Source organism: Hyperolius riggenbachi, chromosome 3, assembly GCF_040937935.1.
Source record: "Hyperolius riggenbachi isolate aHypRig1 chromosome 3, aHypRig1.pri, whole genome shotgun sequence".
Taxonomy (NCBI): Eukaryota; Metazoa; Chordata; class Amphibia; order Anura; family Hyperoliidae; genus Hyperolius; species Hyperolius riggenbachi.
This window is the reverse complement of record NC_090648.1, coordinates 477,260,580-477,275,686: the sequence shown is the minus strand read 5'-3', so window position 1 is coordinate 477,275,686 and position 15,107 is coordinate 477,260,580.

Here is a 15,107-nt window from a genome sequence, read left to right as displayed (position 1 = left end):
TGTATAGCAAGCATCACATGCACCACACTGTGCAAGCATCACATGCACCACACTGTACAAGCATCACATGCACCACACTGTGCAAGCATCACATGCACCACACTGTGCAAGCATCACATGCACCACACTGTGCAAGCATCACATGCACCACACTGTACAAGCATCACATGCACCACACTGTGCAAGCATCACATGCACCACACTGTGCAAGCATCACATGCACCACACTGTGCAAGCATCACATGCACAGCACTGTGCAAACATCACATGCACCGCACTGTGCAAGCATCACATGCACCACACTGTGCAAGCATCACATGCACCACACTGTGCAAGCATCACATGCACAGCACTGTGCAAACATCACATGCACCGCACTGTGCAAGCATCACATGCACCACACTGTGCAAGCATCACATGCACCACACTGTGCAAGCATCACATGCACCACACTGTGCAAGCATCACATGCACAGCACTGTGCAAACATCACATGCACCGCACTGTGCAAGCATCACATGCACCACACTGTGCAAGCATCACATGCACAGCACTGTGCAAACATCACATGCACCGCACTGTGCAAGCATCACATGCACCACACTGTGCAAGCATCACATGCACCGCACTGTGCAAGCATCACATGCACCACACTGTGCAAGCATCACATGCACCACACTGTGCAAGCATCACATGCACCACACTGTGCAAGCATCACATGCACCACACTGTGCAAGCATCACATGCACCACACTGTTCAAGCATCACATGCACAGCACTGTGCAAGCATCACATGCACCACACTGTGCAAACATCACATGCACCACACTGTGCAAGCATCACATGCACCACACTGTGCAAGCATCACATGCACCACACTGTGCAAGCATCACATGCACCACACTGTGCAAACATCACATGCACCACACTGTGCAAGCATCACATGCACCACACTGTGCAAGCATCACATGCACCACACTGTGCAAGCATCACATGCACCACACTGTGCAAGCATCACATGCACCACACTGTTCAAGCATCACATGCACAGCACTGTGCAAGCATCACATGCACCACACTGTGCAAGCATCACATGCACCGCACTGTGCAAGCATCACATGCACCGCACTGTGCAAGCATCACATGCACCGCACTGTGCAAGCATCACATGCACCGCACTGTGCAAGCATCACATGCACCACACTGTGCAAGCATCACATGCACCACACTATGCAAGCATCACATGTATAGCAAGCATCACATGCACAGCACTGTGCAAACATCACATGCACCGCACTGTGCAAGCATCACATGCACCACACTGTGCAAGCATCACATGCACCACACTGTGCAAGCATCACATGCACCACACTGTGCAAGCATCACATGCACAGCACTGTGCAAACATCACATGCACCGCACTGTGCAAGCATCACATGCACCACACTGTGCAAACATCACATGCACCACACTGTGCAAGCATCACATGCACCACACTGTGCAAGCATCACATGCACCACACTGTGCAAGCATCACATGCACCACACTGTGCAAGCATCACATGCACCACACTATGCAAACATCACATGTATAGCAAGCATCACATGCACCACACTGTGCAAGCATCACATGCACCACACTGTGCAAGCATCACATGCACCACACTGTGCAAGCATCACATGCACCGCACTGTGCAAGCATCACATGCACCGCACTGTGCAAGCATCACATGCACCGCACTGTGCAAGCATCACATGCACCGCACTGTGCAAGCATCACATGCACCACACTGTGCAAGCATCACATGCACCACACTGTGCAAGCATCACATACACCGCACTGTGCAAGCATCACATGCACCACACTGTGCAAACATCACATGTATAGCAAGCATCACATGCACCACACTATGCAAGCATCACATGCACCACACTGTGCAAGCATCACATGTACCACACTGTGCAAGCATCACATGCACCACACTGTGCAAGCATAACATGCACCACGCTATGCAAGCATCACATGCACCGCACTGTGCAAGCATCACATGCACCACACTGTGCAAACATCACATGTATAGCAAGCATCACATGCACCACACTGTGCAAGCATCACATGCACCACACTGTGCAAGCATCACATGCACCACACTGTGCAAGCATCACATGTATAGCAAGCATCACATGCACCACACTGTGCAAGCATCACATGCACCACACTGTGCAAGCATCACATGTATAGCAAGCATCACATGCACCACACTGTGCAAGCATCACATGCACCACACTGTGCAAGCATCACATGCATCACACTGTGCAAGCATCACATGCACCACACTATGCAACCATCACATGCACCGCACTGTGCAAGCATCACATGCACCACACTGTGCAAACATCACATGCACCACACTATGCAAGCATCACATGTACCACACTGTGCAAGCATCACATGCACCACACTGTGCAAGCATCGCATGTATAGCAAGCATCACATGTATAGCAAGCATCACATGCACCACACTGCTCAAGCATCACATGCACCACACTGTGCAAGCATCACATGCACCACACTGTGCAAGCATCACATGCACCACACTGTGCAAGCATCACATGTATAGCAAGCATCACATGCACCACACTGTGCAAGCATCACATGCACCACACTGTGCAAGCATCACATACACCGCACTGTGCAAGCATCACATGCACCACACTGTGCAAGCATCACATGCACCACACTGTGCAAGCATCACATACACCGCACTGTGCAAGCATCACATGCACCACACTGTGCAAGCATCACATGCACCACACTGTGCAAACATCACATGCACCACACTATGCAAGCATCACATGCACCACACTGTGCAAGCATCACATGCACCACACTATGCAAGCATCACATGCACCACACTGTGCAAGCATCACATGCACCACACTGTGCAAGCATCACATGCACCACACTATGCAAACATCACATGCACCACACTATGCAAACATCACATGTATAGCAAGCATCACATGCACCGCACTGTGCAAGCATCACATGCACCGCACTGTGCAAGCATCACATGCACCGCACTGTGCAAGCATCACATGCACCGCACTGTGCAAGCATCACATGCACCGCACTGTGCAAACATCACATGCACCGCACTGTGCAAGCATCACATGCACCACACTGTGCAAGCATCACATGCACCACACTGTGCAAGTATCACATGCACCACACTGTGCAAGCATCACATGTATAGCAAGCATCACATGCACCGCACTGTGCAAACATCACATGCACCGCACTGTGCAAGCATCACATGCACCACACTGTGCAAGCATCACATGCACCACACTGTGCAAGCATCACATGCACCACACTGTGCAAGCATCACATGCACCGCACTGTGCAAACATCACATGCACCGCACTGTGCAAGCATCACATGCACCACACTGTGCAAGCATCACATGCACCACACTGTGCAAGCATCACATGCACCACACTGTGCAAGCATCACATGCACCACACTGTGCAAGCATCACATGCACCACACTGTGCAAGCATCACATGCACCACACTGTTCAAGCATCACATGCACCACACTGTGCAAGCATCACATGCACCACACTGTGCAAGCATCACATGCACCACACTATGCAAGCATCACATGCACCACACTGTGCAAGCATCACATGCACCACACTGTGCAAGCATCACATGCACCACACTGTGCAAGCATCACATGCACCACACTGTGCAAGCATCACATGCACCACACTATGCAAGCATCACATGCACCACACTGTGCAAGCATCACATGCACCACACTGTGCAAGCATCACATGCACCACACTGTGCAAGCATCACATGCACCACACTATGCAAACATCACATGTATAGCAAGCATCACATGCACCACACTGTGCAAGCATCACATGTATAGCAAGCATCACATGCACCACACTGTGCAAGCATCACATGCACCACACTGTGCAAGCATCACATGCACCACACTGTGCAAGCATCACATGCACCACACTGTGCAAGCATCACATGCACCACACTATGCAAACATCACACGTATAGCAAGCATCACATGCACCACACTGTGCAAGCATCACATGCACCACACTGTGCAAGCATCACATGCACCACACTGTGCAAGCATCACATGCACCACACTGTGCAAGCATCACATGCACCACACTGTGCAAGCATCACATGCACCACACTGTGCAAGCATCACATGCACCACACTGTGCAAGCATCACATACACCGCACTGTGCAAGCATCACATGCACCACACTGTGCAAACATCACATGTATAGCAAGCATCACATGCACCACACTGTGCAAGCATCACATGTACCACACTGTGCAAGCATCACATGCACCACACTGTGCAAGCATCACATGCACCACACTATGCAAGCATCACATGCCCCACACTATGCAAGCATCACATGCACCACACTGTGCAAGCATCACATGCACCACACTGTGCAAGCATCACATGCACCACACTGTGCAAACATCACATGTATAGCAAGCATCACATGCACCACACTATGCAAACATCACATGTATAGCAAGCATCACATGCACCACACTGTGCAAGCATCACATGCACCACACTGTGCAAGCATCACATGCACCGCACTGTGCAAGCATCACATGCACCACACTGTGCAAGCATCACATGCACCACACTGTGCAAGCATCACATGCACCACACTGTGCAAGCATCACATGCACCACACTATGCAAACATCACATGTATAGCAAGCATCACATGCACCACACTGTGCAAGCATCACATGCGCCACACTGTGCAAGCATCACATGCACCACACTGTGCAAGCATCACATGCACCACACTGTGCAAGCATCACATGCACCACACTGTGCAAGCATCACATGCACCACACTATGCAAACATCACATGTATAGCAAGCATCACATGCACCACACTGTGCAAGCATCACATGCACCACACTGTGCAAGCATCACATGCACCACACTGTGCAAGCATCACATGCACCACACTGTGCAAGCATCACATACACCGCACTGTGCAAGCATCACATGCACCACACTATGCAAGCATCACATGCACCACACTGTGCAAGCATCACATGCACCACACTGTGCAAGCATCACATGCACCACACTGTGCAAGCATCACATGCACCACACTGTGCAAGCATCACATGCACCACACTGTGCAAGCATCACATGCACCACACTGTGCAAGCATCACATGCACCACACTGTGCAAGCATCACATGCACCACACTGTGCAAGCATCACATGTATAGCAAGCATCACATGCACCACACTGTGCAAGCATCACATGCACCACACTGTGCAAGCATCACATGCACCACACTGTGCAAACAGCACATGCACCACACTATGCAAGCATCACATGCACCACACTGTGCAAACATCACATGCACCACACTATGCAAACATCACATGTATAGCAAGCATCACATGCACCGCACTGTGCAAGCATCACATGCACCACACTGTGCAAGCATCACATGCACCGCACTGTGCAAGCATCACATGCACCGCACTGTGCAAACATCACATGCACCGCACTGTGCAAGCATCACATGCACCGCACTGTGCAAACATCACATGCACCGCACTGTGCAAGCATCACATGCACCACACTGTGCAAGCATCACATGCACCACACTGTGCAAGTATCACATGCACCACACTGTGCAAGCATCACATGTATAGCAAGCATCACATGCACCGCACTGTGCAAACATCACATGCACCGCACTGTGCAAACATCACATGCACCGCACTGTGCAAGCATCACATGCACCACACTGTGCAAGCATCACATGCACCACACTGTGCAAGCATCACATGCACCACACTGTGCAAGCATCACATGCACCGCACTGTGCAAACATCACATGCACCGCACTGTGCAAGCATCACATGCACCACACTGTGCAAGCATCACATGCACCACACTGTGCAAGCATCACATGCACCACACTGTGCAAGCATCACATGCACCACACTGTGCAAGCATCACATGCACCACACTGTGCAAGCATCACATGCACCACACTGTGCAAGCATCACATGCACCACACTGTGCAAGCATCACATGCACCACACTGTTCAAGCATCACATGCACCACACTATGCAAGCATCACATGCACCACACTGTGCAAGTATCACATGCACCACACTGTGCAAGCATCACATGCACCACACTATGCAAGCATCACATGCACCACACTGTGCAAGCATCACATGCACCACACTGTGCAAGCATCACATGCACCACACTGTGCAAGCATCACATGCACCACACTGTGCAAGCATCACATGCACCACACTATGCAAGCATCACATGTATAGCAAGCATCACATGCACCACACTGTGCAAGCATCACATGCACCACACTGTTCAAGCATCACATGCACCACACTATGCAAGCATCACATGCACCACACTGTGCAAGTATCACATGCACCACACTGTGCAAGCATCACATGCACCACACTATGCAAGCATCACATGCACCACACTGTGCAAGCATCACATGCACCACACTGTGCAAGCATCACATGCACCACACTGTGCAAGCATCACATGCACCACACTGTGCAAGCATCACATGCACCACACTATGCAAGCATCACATGTATAGCAAGCATCACATGCACCACACTGTGCAAGCATCACATGCACCACACTGTGCAAGCATCACATGCACCACACTGTGCAAGCATCACATTCACCACACTGTGCAAGCATCACATGCACCACACTATGCAAACATCACATGTATAGCAAGCATCACATGCACCACACTGTGCAAGCATCACATGTATAGCAAGCATCAAATGCACCACACTGTGCAAGCATCACATGCACCACACTGTGCAAGCATCACATGCACCACACTATGCAAACATCACATGTATAGCAAGCATCACATGCACCACACTGTGCAAGCATCACATGCACCACACTGTGCAAGCATCACATGCACCACACTGTGCAAGCATCACATGCACCACACTGTGCAAGCATCACATGCACCACACTGTGCAAGCATCACATGCACCACACTGTGCAAGCATCACATGCACCACACTGTGCAAGCATCACATGCACCACACTGTGCAAGCATCACATACACCGCACTGTGCAAGCATCACATGCACCACACTGTGCAAACATCGGCCCGGTTCACATTAGCGGTTGCTATCCGGAATCGCCGTGCCGGAGCCGTGCCGGAGCCGGACCGCATGCGGACCGGACGAAACGGACGCACGGCATAGCAATGAAAGTCTATGCGACCGTTCACATGCGTCCGTTTCGTCCGGACCGGAGCCGGACCGGATCCGGACTCCGGCGTCCGTTCCAACATGCGCTATTTTTTGGTCCGGCTGGTCTGGCTGACGTATCCGGACCGGAGCCAGAATGTTGCATACGGCCAATGGAAACCAATGAGAACCGGAGAGCGCACAACACACTGGCTATAAAAAACGGATGTTATACCACACTTCCTATGCTGACTCTATGGTATGGTGGCCATTTTGGATGGGGACCACATGGCACCAGCGTTCACAGAGTGGAGCAGCAGTGACTTCATGCTGGAGCTGTTTGGCAGCAACATGTCTGACGATATGTCTGATAACGAGGGGGTGAGGCCCTACACATCAGAAGACCTCATCCTACAGGTGCAGCAGGTACCAGCCCTGTGGGACAAGGGGGATGCGGACCACAGCAACATCAAAAAAAGCAGAGGCCTGTGGAAAAAAATTGCCAAGCTGTATGTGGAGGACTTTGAGCACTTGAGCAAGAGACAGCAAGGCACAGAGGGTATGTTGACTAGAAGTTTTTGGGGAGGCTTGTGGTTTAGCTTGTGATGTATTCCACTTTTGCTATGGATTTGTGTCACCCACGTGTTGCCCACCCACCCGTGGCCCACCCACCTGTTCCCCACCCACCTGTTCCCCACCCACCTGTACCCCACCTGTGATGTATCCCACCCACCTGTGATGTATCCCACCCACCTGTACCCCACCTGTGATGTATCCCACCCACCTGTACCCCACCTGTGATGTATCCCACCCACCTGTGATGTATCCCACCCCCCTGTGATGTCTCCCACCCACCTGTGATGTATCCCACCCACCTGTACCCCACCTGTGATGTATCCCACCCACCTGTACCCCACCTGTGATGTATCCCACCCACCTGTGATGTATCCCACCCACCTGTGATGTCTCCCACCCACCTGTGATGTATCCCACCCACCTGTACCCCACCTGTGATGTATCCCACCCACCTGTACCCCACCTGTGATGTATCCCACCCACCTGTACCCCACCTGTGATGTATCCCACCCACCTGTACCCCACCTGTGCTGTATCCCACCCACCTGTACCCCACCTGTGATGTACCCCACCTGTGCTGTATCCCACCCACCTTTGATGTATCCCACCCACCTGTGATGTCTCCCACCCACCTGCGATGTACCCCACCTGTGCACATAAAACATACACAATGACCAATTATTAAACATCAATTTATTGTAAAAAATTAAGACATTTAAAATCACTTAAAAACTTGAAACTCCAAAATAAACACATTTCAACAAAACATATTAAAAACCAAACATTCACCCTCGTCCTGGTGGTGTGGTAAAATAAAGTCTCAGTTGGTCCCTGTTCCGCAGTGACACTACCCTTGGCCTGGTTGCATACCTCCGCAGGGGCATTAGTGGAAGCACATTCGGGGGTTCCGGAGTCTCTCTTTCCTCCTGCCGCACAAAGTTGTGGAGGATGCATGCTGCCTTCACCACGACAACTGCGTTGCCCGGTTTCAGCAGCATGGGCGTGTGGAACACCCTCCACTTTGACACCAGGATCCCAAATGTGCACTCCACCATTCTCCTTGCACGGCTCAACCGAGCATTGAAGTGTAGCTGGCTGGCATCAAGTCCCCTGTCTGGGTACGGACGCATTACATGGTCGGACAGGGCGAAGGCCTCGTCCCCCACAAACACATAGGGGTAGGCCGGTGCCCTTGTCCCAGGCCAGGGTCTGTCACGGGGGAGACGCAGTCTGCCTTCCTCCATCAGCCGGCAAAGGGTCGTACGCTGGAAAATTCCAGAGTCATTGGAACTACCGTACGACCCCACGTCCACGTACACAAACTTGTAGTCCGCATCTGCCACTGCCATTAGAACAATGCTGAAGTATTTTTTATAGTTGAAATAATGGCTGCCACTCCCCACGGGTTTCTGAATCTGGATGTGTTTCCCATCCAGTGCGCCAACACAATTAGGAAACTTGCACTCGGTCCAGAAGCCCTGGGCGATCTCCTCCCATTTCGTGGTGTCCGGCACAGGCATGTATCTGGCCCTCAGTCGCGTCCAAAGGATCCTCGAAGTCCTCACGACGATGCCTGCCACCGTGCTCTTCCCAATACGAAATGTGACATGTAGCGATGTATATGTTTGTCCAGTTGCGATGTACCTACAAGAGAAATAATCGAAATCAATTTTTCATGTCGTTACAGGAGAAAGGTTCAAGACAAGGTGGCGCAATATACGTGATGCATACGTGAAATGGCTACGGAAGAAAAAACTTGCCGAACGAAGTGGCAGTGGCGGGGGAAAGCGACAAAAAGACTACCAATTTGCCAAGCAATTGTCTTTCATCAATGCAAGCCTGGAACCTAGACTGTAAGTACCACTACTGTGGGCAGGAACTGAGAGCTCATTTTAGCAGACAACTACCATGACTTCGGCCATGTATTGCTATAAACTGGCCTCAATTCCCATGGCTAGCGAACTTTTCTCACAAGCTTTATCAAATGTTTGGTAGAAACGGTTGATAAAGTGTTTGCTAGTGTTTGCTAGCTCTGTGAATTGACGCCACATGCTGTTTGGCACACCAATAAATATTGTTTTTATCTACAGGACTGAAGACAATTTGGAGCAAGAGGAACCGACCCAGGAGGCACGGTTCAGCAGTGAGGAGAGCTTGGTGGATGATGACGTCGCCGATGTAACCTATGTCCCCGAGGAGAGGAGTAGGAGGAGGGAGTCCTTAGCTATCCCAGCTCTCTCCTTTGATGATGACTTGGGAGAAGAGAGCTTGAATGTTGAGGTTGCAGGACCGAGTGTGGATGAAGCTGCACCTCCACAATCGACCGCTATGGAAGCTCCCGGGGAACAAGAACAAAGTGAGGAGCACCGAGAGACTGCAGCACAACCAGCGCGCAGGGCAACCCCGACACAGGCCAGAGGACGGGAAGATGCTGCCACACCACCAGTGAGGACCACCACACCAGTGAGGCGTCGAGGTACCCTCCCCCCAACAAGGAGAGAGACAGAGTCCGAGATGTCCGGGGCTGTCTCCGGACTTCTCGGGATTCTTCAGAGCCACCAAACTCTCATAACCCGGCAGTTGCAAGATGAGGACAGGGGCCAAATCATGGAGCAGTGCAAGTCCCACATCACTTCACTGCAATGTGAGCTTGACGCTGTACATGGGCACTACAGGGACGAGCTTAAAATGATGCATGAGATGCACAGAGGAGAAATCGACCAACTGCGTGCGCAGCATCATCAGTCGGTGGGCCAGCTGCAGAACATGATGCAGCAAATGCATCAACAAAGCAAGGAACTACTGAAATTGCAGGCACACCCGTGTTTTCACACTGTGATGTCTCTAATACCATATTTGGAAAAGGTGCCTTCCCAAAACTTGATGGCGTGCCATTCCACTTTGCTGGAGGTGATCAAACAGCACATGGACACGCCATTATTGCAACCACCAATTTTTAGACCCCCACAACCAACAGCAGTGCCCACCTGGCAATCATCACAGATGTACACCGGCTACAGAGGCAGTCAATATGGGCCACCGCTGTCAGGGTCCAGCTCATCCACGACCAGCACCCAAGAGAGTCCAGATTTCCAGGCAGCAACTCCCACCTTTTCTAGTAGTGGTGCCGATACAATTTGAAAAAAAAAGTCAAATTGTTCCTGGACATGCTCCTCTGAATACCTCCGATCCTCGGAGGAAGGATACCATCACAGGGCTTTTTAGCCCAACCTTTTCCCTGCCCCATCTCCTTCAACCAAGGTTCAGAGGTGTTCAGATGACCATGTCAGGGAACTTTTGGTTTTGCTGGACTTGAACTTTAGGGCCTGGTGTCCCCGAAAGACACTACCTGGGTCACAACCTTGTGCCTGTTGCACTGCACCTGTAGTCCTGCACCTGTGCCTTTGATTCCTCTTGTTCCTTACTTTGTTGTTCCTAATCACTTGCACAAGACCCTTGGAGCCATGGGTGAAGGACACCTTCACTGGTCGGTGAGAGGCCTAGCCTTTTCACTGACCTGTGTCCTTCATCCATGGCTCAGAGGGTCCTGTGCCAGTGGTTAGGTTTTAGAAGCACTAATAATTTAGGGCCTGGTGTCCCCGAAAGACACTACCTGGGTCACAACCTTGTGCCTGTTGCACTGCACCTGTAGTCCTGCACCTGTGCCTTTCATTCCTCTTGTTCCTTACTTTGTTGTTCCTAATCACTTGCACAAGACCCTTGGAGCCATGGGTGAAGGATACCTTGACTGGTCGGTGAGAGGCCTAGCCTTTTCACTGACCTGTGTCCTTCATCCATGGCTCAGAGGGTCCTGTGCCAGTGGTTAGGTTTTAGAAGCACTAATAATTTAGGGCCTGGTGTCCCCGAAAGACACTACCTGTAGTCCTGCTCCTCTGCCATCGGTTCCTCTTGCTCCTCACTTTGTTCTTGTTCCTAACCACTTGCACAAGACCCTTTAAACCATGGATGAAGGACACCTTGACTGGTCGGTGAGAGGCCTAGCCTTTTCACTGACCTGTGTCCTTCATCCATGGCTCAGAGGGTCCTGTGCCAGTGGTTAGGTTTTTGAAGCACTAATAATTTATGGCCTTTTGTCCCCAAAAGACACTACCTGTAGTCCTGCTCCTCTGCCATCGGTTCCTCTTGCTCCTCACTTTGTTCTTGTTCCTAATCACTTGCACAAGACCCTTGGAGCCATGGATGAAGGACACCTTGACTGGTCGGTGAGAGGCCTAGCCTTTTCACTGACCTGTGTCCTTCATCCATGGCTCAGAGGGTCATGTGCCAGTGGTTAGGTTTTTAAAGCACTTCAATTTTAGGGCCTGGTGTCCCCGAAAGACACTACCTGGGTCACAACCTTGTGCCTGTTGCACTGCACCTGTAGTCATGCACCTCTGCCATCGGTTCCTCTTGCTCCTCACTTTGTTCTTGTTCCTAACCACTTGCACAAGACCCTTTGAACCATGGATGAAGGACACCTTGTCTGGTCGGTGAGAGGCCTAGCCTTTTCACTGACCTGTGTCCTTCATCCATGGCTCAGAGGGTCATGTGCCAGTGGTTAGGTTTTTAAAGCACTTCAATTTTAGGGCCTGGTGTCCCCGAAAGACACTACCTGGGTCACAACCTTGTGCCTGTTGCACTGCACCTGTAGTCATGCACCTCTGCCATCGGTTCCTCTTGCTCCTCACTTTGTTCTTGTTCCTAACCACTTGCACAAGACCCTTTGAACCATGGATGAAGGACACCTTGACTGGTCGGTGAGAGGCCTAGCCTTTTCACTGACCTGTGTCCTTCATCCATGGCTCAGAGGGTCCTGTGCCAGTGGTTAGGTTTTTAAAGCACTTCAATTTTAGGGCCTGGTGTCCCCGAAAGACACTACCTGGGTCACAACCTTGTGCCTGTTGCACTGCACCTGTAGTCATGCACCTCTGCCATCGGTTCCTCTTGCTCCTCACTTTGTTCTTGTTCCTAACCACTTGCACAAGACCCTTGAAACCATGGATGAAGGACACCTACACTGGTCGGTGAGAGGCCTAGCCTTTTCACTGACCTGTGTCCTTCATCCATGGCTCAGAGGGTCCTGTGCCAGTGGTTAGGTTTTTGAAGCACTTCAATTTATTAGGGCCTGGTGTCCCCGAAAGACACTTGGGCAGCTATGCCCTGCAACTCTTCCAGCACAAAGTTGGTGGTTGGTGTTCCTTAAAACTGACCGGGCTATACCATAGATATGTTATTTTTTTGTCTTCCATGTTGGAAGAATGTTTCCATGTTGGAAAGTGGTTGTTTTTGCAATAAAAAAAATTGTTTTTACATACCTCAGTGTGATGAGTAGTTGTTCTTGTGGTGTGACTGCTCTCCTGAACGTGGTATCCTTCTTCCTAAGGTCATCCTTCACCATCTCCAAAAGGGTATCAAACCTGTCAGGAGATGTAAAGGAAGAAGCTGTAAAGTATGTTGTGGGACAAGGTGTTGGGTGGAGGATGGGGGAGGTGTGTTTACAGAGGTTTGGGAGTGTTGTGGAGGGTGGGGGTGTAGTGTATAGCTAGGTATACAGGGGTGTGGGGGTCAGGGTGGTGTGTTTAGCTAGGTATACAGGGATGAGGTGTTGTGGGGGTGAGGGTGTGGTGTTTAGGAATGGTGGGGGTTGGTGTATTTAGGCCTATATACTTACAGGGGAATAGACATCCGAGTGTAGCTGTAGAACTTCTGTGGGTGTCGTCTGAGGTCCCGGTAGAGGGCCTGGAACTCTCCCTTCCTCTGCCTCCTGGCTAGTAGAGGGTGCACCCACCATCTCCTGCGAGGAGCACGCCTTCTCCCTACATAGTAGTAGGTAAACAACAGGAAGGAGAGAATTCCCAGGTAATAAGCGTAAAAAATGACTGGATCCATGGTCCCAACTGCTGTCTCTGTATCCAAGGATGGTCTCCACACGTCCAGCTGTCTCCAACAATGACCCCAGAGCTTCTGCTGACCTCCCAGAACCCCAGGTATTTATACAGGTTGTTATCTCTTTAAGAATCCGGATCCGGACCGCAACCGTGTTCATACCGCACGGAAACCGTATGCAACCGGACCGGATCCGGACAGGAACCGTACGGTTCAGGTCCGATCCGGCTCCGGTGCGGTCCGGACATCCGGTGCGGTTTTCGCAAAACCGCAAGTGTGAACGGGGCCTATAGCAAGCATCACATGCACCACACTGTGCAAGCATCACATGTACCACACTGTGCAAGCATCACATGCACCACACTGTGCAAGCATCACATGCACCACACTATGCAAGCATCACATGCCCCACACTATGCAAGCATCACATGCACCACACTGTGCAAGGATCACATGTATAGCAAGCATCACATGCACCACACTATGCAAACATCACATGTATAGCAAGCATCACATGCACCACACTGTGCAAGCATCACATGCACCACACTGTGCAAGCATCACATGCACCGCACTGTGCAAGCATCACATGCACCACACTGTGCAAGCATCACATGCACCACACTGTGCAAGCATCACATGCACCACACTGTGCAAGCATCACATGCACCACACTATGCAAACATCACATGTATAGCAAGCATCACATGCACCACACTGTGCAAGCATCACATGCACAACACTGTGCAAGCATCACATGCACAACACTGTGCAAGCATCACATGCACCACACTGTGCAAGCATCACATGCACCACACTGTGCAAGCATCACATGCACCACACTATGCAAACATCACATGTATAGCAAGCATCACATGCACCACACTGTGCAAGCATCACATGCACCACACTGTGCAAGCATCACATGCACCACACTGTGCAAGCATCACATGCACCACACTGTGCAAGCATCACATACACCGCACTGTGCAAGCATCACATGCACCACACTATGCAAGCATCACATGCACCACACTGTGCAAGCATCACATGCACCACACTGTGCAAGCATCACATGCACCACACTGTGCAATCATCACATGCACCACACTGTGCAAGCATCACATGCACCACACTGTGCAAGCATCACATGCACCACACTGTGCAAGCATTACATGCACCACACTGTGCAAGCATCACATGCACCACACTGTGCAAGCATCACATGTATAGCAAGCATCACATGCACCACACTGTGCAAGCATCACATGCACCACACTGTGCAAGCATCACATGCACCGCACTGTGCAAGCATCACATGTATAGCAAGCATC